The sequence below is a fragment of the Oncorhynchus masou genome, unplaced genomic scaffold (assembly GCF_036934945.1).
Source record: "Oncorhynchus masou masou isolate Uvic2021 unplaced genomic scaffold, UVic_Omas_1.1 unplaced_scaffold_12424, whole genome shotgun sequence".
In the NCBI taxonomy this organism is placed as follows: Eukaryota; Metazoa; Chordata; class Actinopteri; order Salmoniformes; family Salmonidae; genus Oncorhynchus; species Oncorhynchus masou.
Genome location: NW_027002239.1, coordinates 23 through 6,605, shown reverse-complemented (window position 1 = coordinate 6,605; position 6,583 = coordinate 23). Strand labels below are relative to the sequence as shown.

General features: G+C 55.9%; 1 long non-coding RNA gene across 1 annotated transcript; it reads right to left on the bottom strand.

The window, feature by feature from the left end:
* Window positions 1-2,927: 2,927 nt before the first annotated feature.
* On the bottom strand, window positions 2,928-6,372 carry LOC135530048 (uncharacterized). Its single transcript, XR_010453792.1, has 3 exons — window positions 6,226-6,372; window positions 3,191-3,271; window positions 2,928-3,013 (listed from the first exon to the last, which is right to left on the bottom strand). It is a non-coding gene; the product is annotated as an uncharacterized LOC135530048 (long non-coding RNA).
* Window positions 6,373-6,583: the final 211 nt, after the last annotated feature.

Sequence of the window (6,583 nt, the reverse complement as noted above, 5' to 3'; positions counted from 1 at the left end):
TAGACAGCATGTTAGAAACCAGGATAGTCCCTAGACAGCATGTTAGGAAACCAGGATAGTCCCTAGACAGCATGTTAGAAAACCAGATAGTCCTTAGACATCGTGTTAGAAACCAGGATAGTCCCAGAGACAGCATGTTAGAAACCAGGATAGTCCCTAGACATCGTTAGAAACCAGGGATAGTCCCTAGACAGCATGTTAAGAAACCAGGATAGTCCCGAGACAGCACATGTTAGAAACCAGGATAGTCCCTAGACATCATAGTCCCTAGACAGCATGTTGGAAACAAGGATAGTCCCTAGACATCGTGTTAGAAACCAGGAGAGTCCCTAGACAGCGTAATAGAAACCAGGATAGTCCTAGACAGCATAGTCCCTAGACAGCATGTTAGAAACCAGGATAGTCCCTAGACAGCATGTTAGAAACCAGGATAGTCCCTGGACAGCATGTTAGAAACCAGATAGTCCCTAGACAGCATGTTAGAAAACCAGGATAGTCCCTAGACAGCATGTTAGAAACCAGATAGTCCCTAGACAGCATGTTAGGAAACCAGGATAGTCCCTAGACAGCATGTTAGAAACCAGGATAAACCTAGACAGCATGTTAGAAACCAGGATAGTCCCTAGACATCATGTTAGGAAACCAGGATAGTCCCTATGACAAAGCATAAACCTGAGACATGTTAGAAATCCAGGATAGTCCCTAGACATCATGTTAGAAACCAGGATAGTCCCTAGACAGCATGTTAGAAACCAGGATAGTCCTGAGACAGACATGTTAGAAAACCAGGATAGTCCAGGATAGTCCCTAGACAGCATGTTAGAAACCAGGATAGTCCCTAGACAGCATGTTAAAACCAGGATAGTCCCTAGACAGCATGTTAGAAACCAGATAGTCCCTAGACAGCATGTTAGAAACCAGGTCCCTAGACATCGTGTTAGAAACCAGGATAGTCCCTTTAGACAGCCAGGATAGTCCCTAGACAGCATGTTAGAAACCAGGATAGTCCCAGACATCATGTTAGAAACAAGGATAGTCCCTAGACATCAGAAACCAGGAGAGTCCCTAGACAGCATGTTAGAAACCAGATAGATAGTCCCTAGACAGCATGTTAGAAACCAGATAGTCCCTAGACAGCATGTTAGAAACCAGGATAGTCCCTAGACAGCATGTTAGAAACCAGGATAGTCCCTAGACAGCATGTTAGAAACCAGGATAGTCCCTAGAAGCATGTTAGAAACCAGGATAGTCCCTAGACATCATGTTAGAAACTAGATAGTCCCTAGACAGCATGTTAGGAAACCAGGATAGTCCCTAGACAGCATGTTTAGAAACCAGGATAGTCCCTAGACATCATATGTTAGAAAACCAGGATAGTCCCTAGACAGCATAGTCCCTAGACATAGAAACCAGGATAGTCCCGAGACAGCATGTTAGAAACCAGGATAGTCCCTAGACAGCATGTTAGAAACCAGGATAGTCCCTAGACAGCATGTTAGAAACCAGGATAGTCCCTAGACATCATAGTCCCGAGACCAGGATGTCTAGAAGCATAAACCAGGATAGTCCCTAGACAGCATGTTAGAAACCAGGATAGTCCCTAGACAGCATGTTAGAAACCAGGATAGTCCCTAGACATCATGTTAGAAACCAGGATAGTCCCTAGACAGCATGTTAGAAACCAGGATAGTCCCTAGACATCATGTTAGAAACCAGGATAGTCCCTAGACATCATGTTAGAAACCAGGATAGTCCCTAGACATCATGTTAGAAACCAGGATAGTCCCTAGACAGCATGTTAGAAACCAGGATAGTCCCTAGACATCGTGTTAGAAACCAGGATAGTCCCTAGACAGCATAGTCCCTAGACAGCATGTTAGAAACCAGGATAGTCCCTAGACAGCGTGTTAGAAACCAGGATAGTCCCTAGACAGCGTGTTAAGAAACCAGGATAGTCCCTAGACAGCATGTTAGAAACCAGGATAGTCCCTAGACATCATGTTAGAAACCAGGATAGTCCCTAGACAGCATGTTAGAAACCAGGATAGTCCCTAGACAGCGTGTTAGAAACCAGGATAGTCCCTAGACATCATGTTAGAAACCAGGATAGTCCCTAGACATCATGTTAGAAACCAGGATAGTCCCTAGACATCATGTTAGAGAAACCAGGATAGTCCCTAGACAGCATGTTAGAAACCAGGATAGTCCCTAGACATCATGTTAGAAACCAGGATAGTCCCGAGACAGCATGTTAGAAACCAGGATAGTCCCTAGACAGCATGTTAGAAACCAGGATAGTCCCTAGACATCATAGTCCCTAGACAGCATGTTAGAAACCAGGATAGTCCCTAGACATCGTGTTAGAAACCAGGATAGTCCCTAGACAGCATGTTAGAAACCAGGATAGAAACCAGGATCCCTAGACAGCGTGTTAGAATCCAGGATAGTCCCCTAGACATCGTGTTAGAAACCAGGATAGTCCTAGACATCATGTGTTAGAAACCAGGATAGTCCCTAGACAGCGTGTTAGAAACCAGGATAGTCCCTAGACATCATGTTAGAAACCAGGATAGTCCCTAGACATCATGCCAGGATAGTCCCTAGACAGCATGTTAGAAACCAGGATAGTCCCTAGACAGCATGTTAGAAACCATGTGAGAAACCAGGATAGTCCCTAGACAGCATGTTAGAAACCAGGATAGTCCCTAGACAGCGTGTTAAGAAACCAGGATAGTCCCTAGACAGCATGTTAGAAACCAGGATAGTCCCTAGACAGCATGTTAAGAAACCAGGATAGTCCCTAGACATGTTAGAAACCAGGATAGTCCCTAGACATCGTGTTAGAAACCAGGATAGTCCCTAGACATCATGTTAGAAACCAGGATAGTCCCTAGACATGTTAGAAAGAACAGTCAGTGTGTCTCCCTACCTGAGCTGCAACCAGCGCCATCTTGTGGTCCTCTAGTGTCAGTGCAAGCTGATCATGGGCAGCCTTCAAGTCCTTATGTACTATCTGTAATATTATCAACAACAACAACAATATAGCATGATAAAAAACAACATGGTGATGGATGCTCCTAGCTTTCCAATGACCTTAACATAGCTTTTTTCCGTATTCAATATGTACACATTTACAGAAACAATTCCAGGTCGCACTCAGACCAAGCTCTAGCATTCCTAGACTCCTCACCCGTGCATCCTGCAACTGGACTCGGATGTCCTGGTGAGCTCCTCAGCTGCTTATTCTCCTCTCGCAGGTTATACACATTCTCTACAGTAATTACATAAAGACACGCACCGTATTTATTAACAACGTGATTATGCCACACACCTTCTCAACTCCAAACTGCAACATCGCTAAGAGTCAGGGGAGAGGAGACAAAGCACCTAGTATTCACTCCTGTCTGTCTGGCTGTCTGTGGGTGGCTGTCTGTCTTTGGCTGGCTGGTTGTCTGGGGGTGGGTGGCTGTCTCTGGGGGGTGGGGTGGCTGTCTTGGGGGTGGGTGGCTCTCTGGGGGTGGGTGGGTCTCTGGGGGGTGGGTGGCTGTCTCTAGGGTGGGTGGGTGGGGGGCTGTCTGGGGGTGGCTGTCTGGCTGGCTGGCTGGCTGACCCTGGGTGGGTGGCTGGCTGGCCCTGGGTGGGTGGCTGGCTGACCCTGGGTGGGTGGCTGGCTGGCTGACCCTGGGTGGGTGGCTGGCTGGCTGACCCTGGGTGGGTGGGTGGCTGACCCTGGCTGGCTGGCTGGCTGGCTGACTGACCCTGGGTGGGTGGCTGGCTGGCTGACCCTGGCTGGCTGGCTGGCTGACTGACCCTGGGTGGGTGGCTGGCTGACTGACCCTGGGTGGGTGGGTGGCTGGCTGACCCTGGGTGGGTGGGTGGCTGACCTGGTGGGTGGCTGGCTGACCCTGGGTGGGTGGCTGGCTGACCCTGGGTGGCTGGCTGGCTGACTGACCCTGGGGTGGGTGGCCCTGGGTGGGTGGCTGGCTGACCCTGGGTGGGTGGGTAGCTGGCTGACCCTGGGTGGGTGGGTGGCTGACCCTGGGTGGCTGGCTGGCTGACTGACCCTGGGTGGGTGGCTGGCTGACCCTGGGTGGGGTGGGTGGCTGGCTGGACCCTGGGTGGGTGGGTGGCTGGCTGACCCTGGGTGGGTGGCTGACCCTGGGTGGGTGGCTGGCTGACCCTGGGTGGGTGGCTGGCTGGCTGACCCTGGGTGGCTGGCTGGCTGACTGACCCTGGGTGGGTGGCTGGCTGACCCTGGGTGGGTGGGTGGCTGACCCTGGGTGGGTGGGTAGCTGGCTGACCCTGGGTGGGTGGGTAGCTGGCTGACCCTGGGTGGGTGGGTAGCTGGCTGACCCTGGGTGGGTGGCTGGCTGGCTGACCCTGGGTGGGTGGGTAGCTGGCTGACCCTGGGTGGGTGGGTAGCTGGCTGACCCTGGGTGGGTGGCTGGCTGACCCTGGGTGGGTAGCTGGCTGACCCTGGGTGGGTGGGTAGCTGGCTGACCCTGGGTGGGTGGGTAGCTGGCTGACCCTGGGTGGCTGGGTAGCTGGCTGACCCTGGGTGGCTGGCTGGCTGACCCTGGGTGGGTGGCTGGCTGACCCTGGGTGGGTAGCTGGCTGACCCTGGGTGGGTGGCTGGCTGGCTGACCCTGGGTGGGTGGGTAGCTGGCTGACCCTGGGTGGGTGGGTAGCTGGCTGACCCTGGGTGGCTGGCTGACCCTGGGTGGCTGGCTGGCTGACCCTGGGTGGGTGGCTGGCTGGCTGACCCTGGGTGGGTGGCTGGCTGGCTGACCCTGGGTGGGTGGGTGGCTGGCTGACCCTGGGTGGGTGGGTAGCTGGCTGACCCTGGGTGGGTGGCTGGCTGGCCCTGGGTGGGTGGGTAGCTGGCTGACCCTGGGTGGGTGGGTAGCTGGCTGACCCTGGGTGGGTGGGTAGCTGGCTGACCCTGGGTGGGTGGGTAGCTGGCTGACCCTGGGTGGGTGGCTGGCTGGCTGACCCTGGGTGGGTGGGTGGCTGGCTGACCCTGGGTGGGTGGCTGGCTGGCTGACCCTGGGTGGGTGGGTAGCTGGCTGACCCTGGGTGGCTGGGTAGCTGGCTGACCCTGGGTGGGTGGGTAGCTGGCTGACCCTGGGTGGGTGGGTAGCTGGCTGACCCTGGGTGGGTGGCTGGCTGGCTGACCCTGGGTGGGTGGGTAGCTGGCTGACCCTGGGTGGGTGGCTGGCTGGCTGGCCCTGGGTGGGTGGGTAGCTGGCTGACCCTGGGTGGGTGGCTGGCTGGCTGACCCTGGGTGGGTGGGTAGCTGGCTGACCCTGGGTGGGTGGGTAGCTGGCTGACCCTGGGTGGGTAGCTGGCTGACCCTGGGTGGGTAGCTGGCTGACCCTGGGTGGGTAGCTGGCTGACCCTGGGTGGGTGGCTGGCTGGCTGACCCTGGGTGGGTGGCTGGCTGACCCTGGGTGGGTAGCTGGCTGACCCTGGGTGGGTGGCTGGCTGACCCGGGTGGCTGGCTGGCTGACCCTGGGGTGGGTAGCTGGCTGACCCTGGGTGGGTGGCTGGCTGGCTGACCCTGGGTGGGTGGCTGGCTGGCTGACCTGGGTGGGTGGCTGGCTGGCTGGACCCTGGGTGGTGGCTGGCTGGCTGACCCTGGGTGGGTGGCTGGCTGGCTGACCCTGGGTGGGTGGCTGGCTGGCTGACCCTGGGTGGGTGGCTGGCTGGCTGACTCCTGGGTGGGTGGGTAGCTGGCTGACCCTGGGTGGGTGGGTAGCTGGCTGACCCTGGGTGGGTGGGTAGCTGGCTGACTCCTGGGTGGGTGGGTAGCTGGCTGACCCTGGGGTGGGTGGCTGGCTGACCCTGGGTGGGTGGTTGGCTGACCCTGGGTGGGTGGTTGGGCTGGGCTGACCCTGGGTGGTGGGTGGCCGGGCTGACCCTGGGTGGGTGGGTGGCTGGCTGACCCTGGGTGGGTGGCTGGTTGCTGACCCTGGGGTGGGTGGGCTGGCTGACTCTGGGTGGGTGGGTAGCTGGCTGACCCTGGGTGGGTGGTCAGCTGACCCTGGGTGGGTGGGTAGCTGGCTGACCCTGGGTGGGTGGCTGGCTGACCCTGGGTGGGTAGCTGGCTGACCCTGGGTGGGTGGGTAGCTGGCTGACTAACTGTCTGTGTATCTGTCCGTGTGTGTCTGTGGGTGGGTCCGTCTGTGGGTGGGTCCGTCCGTCCCAGTCCGTGAGTGGGTGCACCTTTGAGTTTGGAGGCTTCCAGCTCTTTGGTCTGCTGTAGTTTGTCGAAGCGGTCCTTGTGCTCGTCCAAGGCCTTGCCGTGGTCCTCTCCCTGAATCTGATGCTGCTCCTGCAGCTCATCGTGCTGCTTCTTCAGGTCCTCGTGCTGCTTCTGAAACAACAAGGACAGAGTGCGGGTCAGTGTGTGTGTGTGTGTGTGTGTATATGTGTATATGTATATGTGTGTATATGTGTGTGTGTGTGTGTGTGTGTGTGTGTGTATATATGTGTGTGTGTATATGTGTGTGTGTGTGTATGTATATGTGTGTGTGTGTGTGTATGTGTGTGTGGGTATGTGTGTGTGGGTATGTGTGTATGT